We start from the raw sequence: 16,401 nt of genomic DNA on the forward strand, positions 1-16,401 counted from the left end.
GATGATATAGCGGAGACTTTTAGGAGCTTTTTTTTTTTCAAATTGTGCTTTTTGATGTAAAACGTACCAGAAGTTAAAGTGTGAAACACCTGTTGTGAGTAACAATTTTAAATTAAAACAAATGAATTTACAGATAAAAAAAGAAATTAAAAATGTTTCTTAACTTTAGACAAATGAAAAAAATGAGTGCCTTAAAAGACTTGCATTTCTTGAAAAATACTGTATATGGATGAATCCCCTTGGATTAAACTAATTAGCTCAGTATCAGGACAAATACATTGAAATCAAATGTAATCAGCATATGCAGTAACTAATTTAAAACCAGTTTGTAAAGGATGTAGAGAGACATGACAGAGTATTTATTCAGGAATGTACATTTATTTAAACATCCACACACAACAGCCACAATAGCACAAAAAGCAGCATTCCTTTAGCTCCTGTGAATGAGAGAGGGAGAGAGAATCTATATATATATATATATATATATATATATATATATATATATATATATATATATATATAAACTATGAAAAAGTTGAACCATTTGTTATGCAATTAAATTTAAATTAATATTTATTATAAGTAATAAATATATTTTACCATGTTTAACTGTAATATATATTTCTGGTTTAAACTTATGCACTGTTAGGAGAACCAAAAAGGACACCCAACTGCCAGCTGCAAATTTTTAGGTATATAAGAGCAATACCCACCTATTGAATGGTCTCCCTTCTTTCCTAGATTTTTTTGTCAGTTTTTTGACTAAATTATTCTACTTCACTGAAATAGAGAACAAGCACTGATGGGTTAATGTAAATATCAGTAACAAAAAGTTTCTCTGAGCATTGTGTCAAAATAAATCATATTCTGACCTGTAATGATATTTTGTGCCAGAAAGGTAGACCTGCTCAGCATCATCTGAAGACAAACCCCTCAAGACCCCCAGAGCATGTATGATGGCCTATGAAAAAATGATTCATTTAAATGAACTAATATACCACCACTGAACAGCAAATATCATTATACATGGGTCGATAAATGAGTAACACCCAGCATGCAATTTATATACAGTAGATTTTATAAGTGCATTATTTGTTCTGGCATACCTCTGGAAAAAGAACATCACAGATAAGCTGCACTTCATCTGTAAACCTCAGTTTTGTTGGTGTCCTGTGCAGTACGTCTTTAAGATAAGCAAAGGGATATCTTGCTCTTCCTCACTGTCTATGTAGACAGGCACCTGGAAAGATGCTTGCTTACGCAACCACTTAGAGGGCTTCCCGTTGAGTACACCCTATGGGCAAACAATGGTATAAAAACAATTATTTAGAGAAACGTATTACACTAAAGACAAAGATGGATAAATGTGAAGATCGGTGAAGTACCACCAAATGCTCCTCAGACCCCTTTAACTTTACAATAAAGTCGACAATTCTTTTTTCCTCTGTTGTGGAACAGCCTGAATGTGAAGTGGGATTTCCTCAGAGATGGCACACTTTTTTGGCACCCTGTACACTGGCTGAAGTTTTCCTTGGAGCAAGTTTCTGGCCTCATCGGTCCAGAAGGCAAACCGCTGATTAAAAATAACAAGATTACTCTTAAATACTGCATAGCTTTTCCCTACACTACATTACCTTACAGCTGCATATAGCATGAAACAACTATTGCAAATATTTCCTATTTAACTTAAGATGACGATGACAGTCATTATACTTTATTATACATTATCCAGCAAACACATATGATAACATCCAATATATATATATATATAAAATGGAAAACAGCACATGAAATTTTTCTAAAGTGTTACAGAGGTGCCATATCCTTCTATTTTGAAGTCTTATAATTCATGATGTGTCCATTTTCTTCAAGATAAAGAGTATACAAACAAACATTTAAAGTGAGAATTTTTTTCTAACATTTTCTCTAAATCAGGGGTGTCCAAACTTAGTCCTGGAGGGCCAGTGTCATGCAAATTTTAGTTCCAACCACAATCAAACACGCCTGGGCTAGCTAATCAAGCTCTTGCTAGGCTTTCTAGAAACATCTTTACAGGTGTGTTGAGGCAAGTTGCAGCTAAAATCTGCAGGACACCGGACCTCCAGGACCGTTTGGACATCGCTGCTTTAAACAAACTTACCTCCTGGAATTCAATTGCCACACCGGTCACAGAGCAAAGGGTATACTGCAATAGAAAAGATGGAAAAGCTTTTATTCACAGTGTTGACAAAGGCTTGTTTATACTTAGTTAAAAACCTTAGACCTCACCATAAGCATAAAAACCCCACATTCATTACCACAGCTCTGGCGTGGCAAGCCCTAAAAGTAACAAAAAAAGATACAGATGAAAGCCACTGTCTATCTCTTGTAGTTATATTTGTTTGAAATAGCCATTTGTTTAGTCACAGCAACATCCTGCCCAGTCTTCTCAGTCCAGTTTCCAGGATCAATTTGTTGTGCAAGATTTCTACAAAAAAAGAAAAGAAAAGGATAAGAAAGCAGGCTGAGAATATCAGTACAGTCTATAGGAACGTAGGCAAAATATACCAGTACAGACTATAAGAACACAGGCAAAATACACCAGTACAGCCTATAGGAACGTAGTCAAAATATATCAGTATAGCCTATAGGAATGCAGTCAAAATATATGAGTACAGCCTGTGTACTGTATCATACAGCATGTGTACTGTATCATACAGCATCTCTTCAATTCAGGCAGGGATCTCCCTTGTTGGATCGTTATATGCATCTTGAAAAAGAGAGAGCCTAATAGTTAGTGTATTTGGTAATTAAATAGCTGCATACTATGAATAATTTCTTAAGAATTAACAAATAGTTAGTTCATCACTTGCTAAGCATTAAATCTACAATAACAGACATTAGTAAGTAGTTTAAATACAGCTGCAGATGCTGTATTCTTTATTTATAATGCAATTCTTTTTTCAATAATGAAGTATTGCATTATTTACATACCAGTTATTTAAGAGTAATTGGTGCTTTAGTGATTAATGAACATGTATACATCTTATTTTTCAGGCATAGAGTAATAGTTACTCTGTAAATTAATAAATCTGGTATTAGCTCAACTTCTTAGTTTTGTGACCTAATCTAAAGTGTGGAATATTTATGATTTGTAGATCTCTTATAAATGACAAGGCTCAGTATCAAATGAAAAAAAATCTTTGCTATTTTTAAGTAAGAATAAAATTACATTTTAAAAATTAAATTTGATAAAACATCAAAATATCACTATTTCGCAATATGATAAAACATTTTTAATGTTATGCTGTGGTTTAAACTGTACAGTACTTTTATCTTTAGATTGCAAAGATTTGTTTTTTATTTGATTTTGTAAAGTTTTATTTTTTATTGTTTTGTTTTAATCACTGTCATTCATTTGCTTAAATAATACTTAATTTTGTAATGAAACAAAAATAATGAAATGAAACAAATAATTAACAAATACAAAAACAAGCAAGCACATCATAGAGGTGCTATTAATTCAAGAATACAGCTAGCATTTGTAACTGTATTTATAAACTGCTTAACTATGTCTATTAATGTAGATTTAATGCTAAACAAATAATAAAGTAATAAGTTAACCATTTGTTAATGCTTAATCATTTATAGTATGCAGTTTTTATAAAGTGTTACCCAACAGTTTGAGATAACCTCAGCGAAAATATTCCTATAGTTTGTTTTCAATTATATTGGCCATCACTTCATATTGGCCAGGTAGATAGACATTAACATGCCTACACAATAAACATAGATATTAATGTGTAGACATAATACATGATAATAAGACTCTATATGGTCAAGGCCTGATTTATACTTGGCTAATGTGATAAAACAATGAGTAGAAGACGTTTTCACACTTTTACAGAAAAATATAGGTAAATCTGAAACACCTCACACATCAACGTACTTTTTAAAATGATTAGCCGTTAAGTCAACACGCCATTAAATCAACAGTTTCATTAAACCATGGCCACGAATTGAGAACGTCTGAATATTTAATACAATTAGAAAATGTATTCCCAATTCGTGGGAAAAAATTGATTAATAGTTAGCAGCTCTCATTTTACCTGTGTAAACTTCTCCACACTCAATATTATAAGATTTTCTTCTGGAAAAAAATCGTCGCATATCGTAACATAACTTTCCACAATTTTTGTCCGAGACCCTTGAAACTGGGGTAAATCGTGCGGGCTAATCGGGCATTTTTGCATAAACTTTGCACAGTATAAAACAATAACAGTACTAAATAAACACCTTCTTTTACAGTTTAAAATAAAACCTAAAAGAAAATCGGTACTCACATTATTCTTGCCATCCATGTCGTCCATCTTATTAGAGCGTCTATGATCTAATCCGGCAGGTGGCGATGTCACAAAAAACTAGGGTCCTAAAGATGCGGTCCTAAACGTACGGTCCTGAAAGTGCAGCCACTCCAGTTGTGCAGGATCACCCTTCTCACAAAATGCAACGTCAGCCTGTGTGCCTGCTGGTGTTTAAGGCCAGTACAGTAAACATCCGTCATCTTCTCATCAGGGACCTGCATATAAACAGCCTCTGGGTCAATGTGTGTACAGGTTTTGGACGTCTTCTTGGACCCTTTTAATGCTTCAGTTTGCTGCTGTTATAAAACGTCATGTCTTGAGGTGGTTCATCATGAGGTGATTTACCTTCTATGTGTGATCTGATTGGACGAGAATCACAGGACTGATGTTTCTAATCCCCCATAGACAGGAGATAATACAGTAGTGACTAGGGCTGAAGGACAGTAGTAGAGTAACAGTACCGATACTGCACTAAACATGAGCTCAGGGGAATTTAAAGTCCACATTTATAAAACTACTGAGTAAAGTACAAATACTGAGGAAAACTACTGAAGTACAGCAGTTTGAGTATTGTAATGTGTTACTTTACACCACTGCATGATAGCTCTATACTGTATCCTGAGAAATAACCCAGGTGTGCTTGAGGACGTCTGCTCTCGTTAGAGGAGCTTGAGTGTTTCTGTCTTCTGTTTCTTCAGCTGATAGTGGATGGGCTGTTCTGCCCTCTAGTGTCCAGTATGAGTCAAACCCCTCCTACAGTACATGTGCACACACTATATTCTGTGTTAAAAAGAATGGAGCAGTAACACTTTCCTCTGCAGATGATGGATGCAGAAGGATCATCATTAATATTCAATCACACTTTGTAGAGGATATGATGATGTATAGGGGCTGGACAGTAAAACTGAAGGCCTGCTGTTAGAGCGCAGTAGTTGATCAGTCTGGTGTAGCTCCTCCTCCTCAGTCCAGCATCAGCTGGTGTAGCTCCTCCTCCTCAGTCCAGCATCAGCTGGTGTAGCTCCTCCTCCTCAGTCCAGCATCAGTCTGGTGTAGCTCCTCCTCCTCAGTCCAGCATCAGCTGGTGTAGCTCCTCCTCCTCAGTCCAGCATCAGTCTGGTGTAGCTCCTCCTCCTCAGTCCAGCATCAGCTGGTGTAGCTCCTCCTCCTCAGTCCAGCATCAGCTGGTGTAGCTCCTCCTCCTCAGTCCAGCATCAGCTGGTGTAGCTCCTCCTCCTCAGTCCAGCATCAGCTGGTGTAGCTCCTCCTCCGCAGTCCAGCATCAGCTGGTGTAGCTCCTCCTCCTCAGTCCAGCATCAGCTGGTGTAGCTCCTCCTCCTCAGTCCAGCATCAGCTGGTGTAGCTCCTCCTCCTCAGTCCAGCATCAGTCTGGTGTAGCTCCTCCTCCTCAGTCCAGCATCAGTCTGGTGTAGCTCCTCCTCCTCAGTCCAGCATCAGTCTGGTGTAGCTCCTCCTCCTCAGTCCAGCATCAGCTGGTGTAGCTCCTCCTCCTCAGTCCAGCATCAGCTGGTGTAGCTCCTCCTCCTCAGTCCAGCATCAGCTGGTGTAGCTCCTCCTCCTCAGTCCAGCATCAGCTGGTGTAGCTCCTCCTCCTCAGTCCAGCATCAGTCTGGTGTAGCTCCTCCTCCTCAGTCCAGCATCAGCTGGTGTAGCTCCTCCTCCTCAGTCCAGCATCAGTCTGGTGTAGCTCCTCCTCCTCAGTCCAGCATCAGCTGGTGTAGCTCCTCCTCCTCAGTCCAGCATCAGCTGGTGTAGCTCCTCCTCCTCAGTCCAGCATCAGCTGGTGTAGCTCCTCCTCCTCAGTCCAGCATCAGCTGGTGTAGCTCCTCCTCCTCAGTCCAGCATCAGCTGGTGTAGCTCCTCCTCCTCAGTCCAGCATCAGTCTGGTGTAGCTCCTCCTCCTCAGTCCAGCATCAGCTGGTGTAGCTCCTCCTCCTCAGTCCAGCATCAGCTGGTGTAGCTCCTCCTCCGCAGTCCAGCATCAGCTGGTGTAGCTCCTCCTCCTCAGTCCAGCATCAGTCTGGTGTAGCTCCTCCTCCTCAGTCCAGCATCAGCTGGTGTAGCTCCTCCTCCTCAGTCCAGCATCAGCTGGTGTAGCTCCTCCTCCTCAGTCCAGCATCAGCTGGTGTAGCTCCTCCTCCTCAGTCCAGCATCAGCTGGTGTAGCTCCTCCTCCTCAGTCCAGCATCAGCTGGTGTAGCTCCTCCTCCTCAGTCCAGCATCAGCTGGTGTAGCTCCTCCTCCTCAGTCCAGCATCAGCTGGTGTAGCTCCTCCTCCTCAGTCCAGCATCAGTCTGGTGTAGCTCCTCCTCCTCAGTCCAGCATCAGCTGGTGTAGCTCCTCCTCCTCAGTCCAGCATCAGCTGGTGTAGCTCCTCCTCCTCAGTCCAGCATCAGCTGGTGTAGCTCCTCCTCCTCAGTCCAGCTTCAGCTGGTGTAGCTCCTCCTCCTCAGTCCAGCTTCAGCTGGTGTAGCTCCTCCTCCTCAGTCCAGCATCAGTCTGGTGTAGCTCCTCCTCCTCAGTCCAGCTTCAGCTGGTGTAGCTCCTCCTCCTCAGTCCAGCATCAGCTGGTGTAGCTCCTCCTCCGCAGTCCAGCATCAGCTGGTGTAGCTCCTCCTCCTCAGTCCAGCATCAGTCTGGTGTAGCTCCTCCTCCTCAGTCCAGCATCAGCTGGTGTAGCTCCTCCTCCTCAGTCCAGCATCAGCTGGTGTAGCTCCTCCTCCTCAGTCCAGCATCAGCTGGTGTAGCTCCTCCTCCTCAGTCCAGCATCAGCTGGTGTAGCTCCTCCTCCTCAGTCCAGCATCAGCTGGTGTAGCTCCTCCTCCTCAGTCCAGCATCAGGTGGTGTAGCTCCTCCTCCTCAGTCCAGCATCAGCTGGTGTAGCTCCTCCTCCTCAGTCCAGCATCAGCTGGTGTAGCTCCTCCTCCTCAGTCCAGCATCAGCTGGTGTAGCTCCTCCTCCTCAGTCCAGCATCAGGTGGTGTAGCTCCTCCTCCTCAGTCCAGCATCAGCTGGTGTAGCTCCTCCTCCTCAGTCCAGCATCAGCTGGTGTAGCTCCTCCTCCTCAGTCCAGCATCAGCTGGTGTAGCTCCTCCTCCTCAGTCCAGCATCAGCTGGTGTAGCTCCTCCTCCTCAGTCCAGCATCAGCTGGTGTAGCTCCTCCTCCTCAGTGTTGGGAATGACAGACAGGAGTCCTGCACAGTGTCCAGAGGGATTCTGAGCTGTTCTTCTTCAGAATAGTGTTCAGGTCACTACTGATGCTGCTGGAGGAAAACCTGTCCTGACTCGCTCCTCCAAAACAGCCCAAAGTGCTCAATAATGTTTAGATCTGGGTACTGTGCAGTAGAGGTCTGCATTTCTGCAGCTGTACCGTGGGAGCCGAGGGACCCAACCAGATTTCTTACAGCGCAGGACTACATTTCACAATACATTTCAGGCCAGTCTGGTGTATGGCAGTCTGTTTCATGCATCATAGATACAAATGGAAAAAAGTACCCTTTGGGTGCTGTGCAAATGACTCAAAAGTGTTACCCTTTAGCAGTCACAAGACCGTAACCTCAGGTTTAAGGCGGCACTTGTGTCTCATCACAAAGGGGCAAGCAAAACTGACAGTTAGCCTACAGTGTTATCTGTTATATCTCTCTCTCACTCTTTGTAGTACCCAAATTACACATGAGATTTTGGAAACCAGATCTAAATGTAGTGGGAATGGTCAGGTATTAAATGGGGCGGGGCAGGGCGGGTAGCAGGTGAACAAAGGCTGAATATACGGCGGGAGCAGTCTGGTGTGGAATAAAACCTTGCGGCAGTGGGACTAAAACTTCAGTCCTGCTGAGTGTATCAGTGTATTATCCTGATACACGCCACCGCCTTCAGGATACAGTAATAAACCCCTTTGGGTCACATGGTCCTCCAGAATGGTTGGGTAGTCCTTTTCAGTGACCCAGTGCCCATCTAGCACCAGTATTGGGCCTAGGGAACGCCATGATATTGAGCCCAAACTATCAGTGACCCCCCCCCCCCCCCATGCTTCACTCTGCAGTCTGGGTGGGCCACTTCTTTGGGGCTTCTCCACACCGTAACTCTCCTGGATGTGGGAAAGACAGTGAAGGTGGACTAGCAGCCGGCCATGTATATTGACTCTGTGGAGCTCCAGACCAACAGTTTTGGCGGAAACAGGAGCGTTGAGCTGCACATTTAGGATAAATCAGGGTTATCAGCCGGACGTCCCTTTCAGACAGCTTTTGGCATCCACAGTTCCTCCTGTTGGATGTGGTTCTTCTTCTTGGTGTTTTGTTGACATTAGCCTGGATGACGTAGCTCTTGATCATCACACACACTTGCTGTTGGTCACAGATGCAGCAGGCTGCTCAAATTTAGCCATGAAACCTCCAAACCTAAATTGGCCTGTGTTCCAGTTTTACTGACCAACCTCTGTAGTTTCCATATGACTTACTGGTAGTGTTCTCTTTCTGAGAGTAATGTGTGTGTGTGTGTGTGTGTGTGTGTGTGTGTGTGTGTGTGTGTGTGTGTGTGTGTGTGTGTGTCTCTGCAGGACCCCTTCAGCGCAGATGTGTGTTTTCCTCTGAATGTTTGTGCCACTGCGGAGCCTCTGTCCGAATGCTTCCCTGAGCGGTGTGCACCCCCCGGTGGGCAGGAGGCAGGTGCAGTGTCCTGCCCTAAGCAGTGTGTGCCCCCCAGTGGGCAGGAGGCAGGCGCGGTGTCTTGTGACCACAACTACACGCTAGAGGACTGTGTGCAACAGAAGCGGCGGGTACAGCGGCTGCAGGAGCAGATGGAGAAGCTGCGTAGGCGAATGAAGACCCTGCAGCAGAAGTGCAGACGACAGGAGCGGCAGCTGGAGCGACTGAGGGCCGCCCGGGGCCCCGCACCACTGGGAGACCGCTACGTCATCCTGCCCCGGGAGCTTTACGAGGAGCTGCAGGGAGTTGAGACCATTGGGGCTGTCCACTGACCCCAGAACAGCAGAGCTGGCCACTGACCCTAGAACTGCAGAGCCATCCACTGACTGCAGAAAAGCAGAGCCATCCACTAACCCCAGAACAGCAAAGCCAGCCACTAACCCCAGAACAGGAGAGCCGTCCACTGACGCCAGAACAGCAGAGCCGGCCACTAACCCCAGAACAGGAGAGCTGTCCACTGACCCCAGAACAGCAAAGCCAGCCACTAACCCCAGAACAGCAAAGCCAGCCACTAACCCCAGAACAGCAGAGCCGTCCACTGACCCCAGAACAGCAGAGCCGTCCACTGACCCCAGAACAGCAGAGCCGTCCACTGACCCCAGAACAGCAGAGCCGTCCACTGACCCCAGAACAGCAGAGCCGTCCACTGACCCCAGAACAGCAGAGCCGTCCACTGACCCCAGAACAGCAGAGCCGTCCACTGACCCCAGAACAGCCGAGTCGTCCACTGACCCCAGAACAGCCGAGTCGTCCACTGACCCTAGAACTGCAGAGCCGTTCACTGACCCCAAAACAGCAGAGCCATCCACTGACCCCAGAACAGCAGAGTCAACCACTGACCCCAGAAGAGCCGAGCCGGCCACTGACTCCAGAACAGCCGAGCCGGCCACTGACTTCAGAACAGCTTAGCCGGCCACTGACTCCAGAACAGCTGAGCCGACCACTGACTCCAGAACAGCTGAGCCGGCCACTGACTCCAGAACAGCTGTTCCATCCACTGACCCAGAACAGCTGAGCCGGCCACTGACCCCAGAACAGCTGTTCCATCCACTGACCCCAGAACAGCTGAACCAGCCACTGACCCCAGAACAGCTGAGCTGAACAGAACAGCTGAGCTGGCCACTGACCCCAGAACAGCTGAGCCATCCACTGACCCCAGAACAGCAGAGCCGGCAACTAACCCAGAACAGGAGAGCTGTCCACTGACCCCAGAACAGCTGAGCCTTCCACTGACCCCAGAACAGCTGAGCCATCCACTGACCCCAGAACAGCAGAGCTGTCCACTAACCCCAGAACAGGAGAGCCGGCCACGAACCCCTGAACAGGAGAGCCGTCCACTGACCCCAGAACAGCAGACACACACACGCGCACACGGGAGTGTCTCTCACACCGACAGTGGAGCAGAGTAACTGGAGACCCGCAGTGATGATGAACCGGCCTCAGATCAGTGTGTCAGCCTCCTCTACTGCCTGCAGTTTGTAGTTCATGTTCATTAGTGTACTAAATGAGCAACTATCCTCCTGATCAGCTGTGTGTGCTCGTATCAGAGCGCTTCAGCTGCCGCTGTGTGTGTGTGTGTTCCCTTTAATGAACACTAATAACTGGAGTCACTGTAAGCCATAAATGAAAAGTTCAGTCAGAGCTGCCTTACACTCGCAGTGTGTGTGTGCGTGCGCGTGCGTGCGTGCGTGTTTGAGAGAGAGACGGTGTGTGATGAAGCCCTCTGATCTTCAGTAGAGGCGTGTAAACACACACACACAGAGTGGGATTAATGGCAGATACTGGTGATTGTTTGCACTCTCTGGTCCTCCTGTAAACACACACACACACACGCACACACACACACTCTCCCTGACTGAGGATCATCACACTCATACTCCAGGTGGAGCTGCTAGTGTGTGAGAGATGGACAGACCTCTGTATATCGAGGAGTGATGGACTGCAGATCTCGTTATCCTGCTGAAGATCAGCTGTACTGGGCAGGAACACACACACACACACACACACACACACACACACACACACACACACACACACACACACACACACACACATTTATTAACACTTGATAAGAGTTCTGTTTATTCTGTTTATATCAAATAAATGCCTTGAGGAGCAGAAGAGTGTTCTGTCAACATCTTTGACTGGTAGTACACACACACACGCACACACACACACACACACACACACACACACACACACACACACACACACACACATGACTAAAATAGTCAAAAATGTGATTTGCTATGCTTGTGATTTCTATTAATGTTCATCATAACTGCTGTCAGTGCTGAAAACCTTTATTTACACAGTCATTAGAGAGAGAGAGAGAGAGTGTGTGTGTGTGTGTGTGTGTGTGTGTGTGTGTGTGTGTGTGTGTGTGTGTTTCCACATGACTGCAGTGGGGATGGGATCCACAGTGAGTTCTTATGTTGCCTGCAGTGATCATCTTCAGTGTGTGGAGCATCCTCATGTCCAGCAGATCCTCAGATGATCAGGAGGAGCTGCTGCTGCTGTTCTGCACTGCTGATACTACTCCTCCTCCTCTTCCTCCTCTTCCTCCTGGAGTCTCTCAGGTTTGTGTTTCTGAGCTCTTCATCCGCATGAGCTGAATATCAGACATGAGCAGCAGCCATGTCTAACACACTCTGTTTAGCAGCTGTGTGCTGTGCAGTAATACTGTGTGCTCCTGTAGTCTATCTGAGGGAAACGTGGAGAGCACTAATAATTACAGGACACGTCTGAAGGACACGTCATTATTCTTACTGGCACTGATGAGGGAGATCCTGAGTCCAGTCACAGGTCTGAGACCCTGGAGGACTGTCCAGCTGAGCGGGTCAGAGGTCAGTCAGCAACAACACTCAAACCACCCGCAACAGTCAGAACAACCACAACAACACCCATGACAACACACACAAGAACACTCAGAACAACACACAACACCATCAACACACACAAAAGCACTCAGAACACACACAACACCCAGAACAACATCAACACACAAGAACACTCAGAACACCCAAAACAACAGCTCTGACAACACACAACAACACTTAGGACAACATGGAGCAACACCCACAACAACACCTATTAGAACACAAAACAACACCCAGAACAACACACAACACCCACAATAACACTCAGAACAACACACAACACCAACGCACACAAGAACATGCAGCAACACCCACAACAACACACAGAACAATACACAACACCCACGACAACATGAAACAACACACAACACCCAGAACACACAAAACAACACCCAGAACACACAAAACAACACCCAGAACACCCACAATAACACACAACAACAACACCACCAGCACACACAAGAACACTGAGAACACACACAATAACATCTAGAACACACACAAAACACTCAGAACACCCCTGACAACACACAATAACACCTAGAACACACACAACAACAGCCACAACAACATCCAGAACACCCACAACACCAACACACACAAGAACACTCAAAACACCCACAACAACACCCCCAACAACACGCAATAGCACTTAGAACACACACAACAACACCCATGACAACACGCACAACACCCTGACAACACACAATTACACACACAACAACACCCATGAAAACACACACAGGAACACCCACAACAACACCCAGAACAACACCATCAACACACACAACAACACCCATGAAAACACACAACACCACCTAGAACAACATGCAGCAACACACAAAACAACACTCAGAACAACACACAACACCACCAACACCCAGAATAACACTGAGAACACACGACATACAGAACACACACAACACCCAGAACACACACAAGAACACTCAGAACACCCACAGCCAGTGTGTCTAGTGTTTGAAGCAGGAGATGAGCTCCAGATTGTCTGTGAGGACTGAGACTGAGAGGTTTTTATCAGTGTTAGTGTTTCTCCATCAGGATGTGGAGTTACTGCTGCGCCACAGCTCCACCTGCTGGACACACACACACACAGGAGCCTCCTCATCCGCTGAATCCGCATTTCTCTGCTTTGACTCCTCGTGTTCTGCACTGAACCGGTGTCTGAGACCTCCTCTGTGGATCTGAACATGTCTGATGAGTTCTGAGTCCAGTGTGAATGGTCCACATTCACTGAACTGACTCCAGATCTGCACTGATTCTGCTCCGCATCATCTCTTTCCATCACCTCTACTCCTGTGAGTAATCTCTGAATCTGACCCTGGTCACGGCTGGAGTATTGCTGTGGTTTATATTCTCTCTTCTTCATCTGTTAAGCTGCTCTGACACACACACTGTCCACCCGCTACAGAAACACAGGTGAACTGAACTGGAGTGTGTGTGTGTGTGTGTGTTTGACCTGACAGTAATGTTAAAGCTGCAGGTCAGTCACTCTCCGTAATGAGCAGAAGCTGCAGGTCAGCGTAATCAGTGTTCTGCGGGTTTAATCCAGCGAGCGGCTGCAGAATTAGAGTGTTTCTGCGCTCTGTAATCTGAGATTGGGGCTGAGTGGAGTATATATGCAGCTGCTCCCGTCTTTATCTGCTCAGTCTGCATCATCAAACACCCCGCTGGCCTCCTGAGGATCTGCTGGGCCTCCGAAGGTCCATCTGCTGGGCTCCTGCGTGTCCATCTTCTGGGCTCTTCAGTGTCCTCTGGGCTCCTGTGGTTCCTTTGGGCTCTCGAGGGCCCATCTGCTAGGCTCCTGAGGGTCCACTAGGCTCCTAAGGGTCTGTCTGCTGGTCTCCTGAGGGCCCATCCGCTGGTCCCCTGGGTTCCTGAGTGTCCCCTGGGCTTCCGCGTGCCCCATGGGCTCCTAAGTGCATATCCGCTGGTCTCGTGAGTGTCTTCTGGTCTCGTGAGTGTCTTCTGGTCTCCCGCGTGTCCCGTGGGCTCCTGAGTGCCGTCCGCTGCTCTGAGCTCCAGCATGGGGGAGGAGAAGGGCTCCCCGGGGCCCCCGCTGTGTGTGCAGCTGTTCTCGGCGGTGGCTCTGGTGTGTTTCGGCCTGTACTGCATCATTAAAGGCGTCTCCTTCGGCCTCTTCAACTGGTGGTACATTCTGGGGGCCGCGTGTCTCCTGGCCACTGCGTTCGCTGCGTTCCGTGTGTATGGTGATGGCCGAGCAGGACACGGCACGCCCAGAGCCCTGACCTTAACCCTGCAGGACCCACAGATACACACACACACACACACACACACACAGATGATGATGATGAGTGTGTGCTGAGCTCATCGTCAGACGTTACTGTGCAACAGAAGCTGTGCGGAGATGAAGACGGGAGGCAGAGGAGCTGTTTAATGTGGTAAACGTGACCTGATATCCTCTATGAAGCTGTCATTACACATGATCCAGAAAAACAAACCAGCACAGAGACATGTGAGCACGTCTGAGAAAACAACAGCAGTATTAGAGGGAATACACACAGCTAGTGCTTCTCCCCATACTGATAATCTTCTGGTGAACGGGTAACGTGACTTTATTCAATATTATAGGTTCCTCTAACAGCATGGATACTGTAATGTCATTAAAGGATAATCAGTAAACAGACTCCAGCATTCACTCAGCTGTTCAAGTGTAATATTAGAGACGCCGTGTCAGGACCAGCAGGCGAGCGCAGAAACTCTGTTGAAAACACTGGTGAAGTAAATGTTCATATTGTAAAGACATGGCGGGGGGAGGTGGAGTAATGCAGCGCTTCTCGTGCACTCTGAGCATAGCCGGCCCTCTCTATAAGGGAACTGAGCGGCTGCTTGGGCCCCCACAACATGCTAGTGGTCGGAGCTGTTTCCTTGTTGAAGTTTTACAGATGATCTTTCTCTCAGAGCTTCAGTCTTTAGATATTTATACGCTTTCACTGAACAGATTTTATTAAAGGTGAAATGGTCACATGATCAACAGGAAGCTCGCAGCAGCTCATTTCTCATGTGTGTGTTCTGTGTTGTCGCGGGTCGAGTTTGTTCTTCCAATCCTGCGAGACGGACCGGTCACCACAAGAACGCGAGCTCGTGCACAGACACAGTCGTGGCCTTCGCTTCATTAACCGCCTCGTTATCATCTATTGTAGAAACTGGAGCATGAAAAGAAGCTAATCGAACGCTTGTCTTCAGGTGCAGGAAAACAGGAAAATGAGGACAAGAGACCAGCACAAAATCATTTAGCATCGCTTTAAGAGCTGATGATGATGTTAAAGATAATCTCATGTACTGATAATAGGCAACTACAGACAGATAACATGCTGACTAATATTAAATATTAGAGTTTTACCTGGGTTTACAGACCTGGTTTAGTCTAAAACAGTTTACTAAAAAGCAATCGTGTCTGACATATTTTGCACACTGGTAATAATCCTGAGACATGTTTATTAAAGTTACGTCCTAACTGAATGAATCTAATTTAAGCTCTGGACCCTGCATCTCAATAGTCTAGGGTAAGGATGAGGGAAGGAGACTGAAGGGAATGATGAAGTTTGTGTTTGGGTATTATCATTAACCCATTTGCTTCACTTTTTAAGTGTTTTTTAATATGAATATTTTCAGTATTTACTTTAGATTATTTGCTTATTGATTTGGTTATTGATGGATCAGTCTCTGCATTGTATAATCTTGTTGTTGTTTTGGAGTTCTTAATGAGTTCAGACGGTATATTCTATTAATAGTATTTTATTTGATCAGTAATGCATCTTCACTTTTGGCTAAGTATTGTTCACTATTGTTCTGCTTTTGGAAAACCTTTAGAATCTTTTCTAGAGTTTTCAATCTGTTTGCTTAATTAATAAAATACGTTTTAAACACTTCAGAAGGAAGCAAAGTAGAAATCACTGGTCCCTTTATGAACGGTTGTTTAATCCTTTTCAAAGCTGCTAGTTGACAACAGCGCTTTAAAATGTCCATAAATCATTGAGCAGTCCAGGTTATTAAGTAGACGAAGTCAGGCTTTACTTTTCTGTTTCAATGACTGTGTTTAATAAGCAATATGATCATTGTGGGTCATTTTATATGGCAATACTCTCCTATTTAAAGCAAGGTAGGGCCCCCAAATGCACAGGGCCGGTCCTGATTCTGAGACCCACTTTATATGGTATATCACTCAGGCTGTGGAGACCGCTGATTTATAAAGAGAACAGACCTTAAATGCGCTGACAGGCCCGTAGCCAGCCTGGTGAAAGGAAGCGGACCTTTTTGCAGTAATACACCTCAGTTTCTATTTAACTGTGAGATTCAAATACTGCATCTATAGTGACATGTTTTTGCTGGATTAGCTAGTCAGATGTCATCATGACCACACGTTTTGATGTATTAAAAATATTTCATAAACCTTTGCAGTAAAGAAAAATTAAAACAAG

General features: G+C 45.7%; 1 protein-coding gene and 1 long non-coding RNA gene across 2 annotated transcripts in view; one reads left to right on the forward strand and one right to left on the reverse strand.

Annotated features, from left to right (window-relative positions):
• The window catches only part of ift74 (intraflagellar transport 74), a 46,231-nt gene that overhangs the window by 777 nt on the left and 29,053 nt on the right, over positions 1 to 16,401 (forward strand). The window lies entirely within an intron of this gene.
• On the reverse strand, positions 772 to 2,406 carry LOC130228749 (uncharacterized). Its single transcript, XR_008837803.1, has 5 exons — positions 2,269 to 2,406; positions 2,141 to 2,185; positions 1,386 to 1,573; positions 1,107 to 1,294; positions 772 to 961 (listed from the first exon to the last, which is right to left on the reverse strand). It is a non-coding gene; the product is annotated as an uncharacterized LOC130228749 (long non-coding RNA).

This window comes from Danio aesculapii, chromosome 5, assembly GCF_903798145.1.
Source record: "Danio aesculapii chromosome 5, fDanAes4.1, whole genome shotgun sequence".
In the NCBI taxonomy this organism is placed as follows: domain Eukaryota; kingdom Metazoa; phylum Chordata; class Actinopteri; order Cypriniformes; family Danionidae; genus Danio; species Danio aesculapii.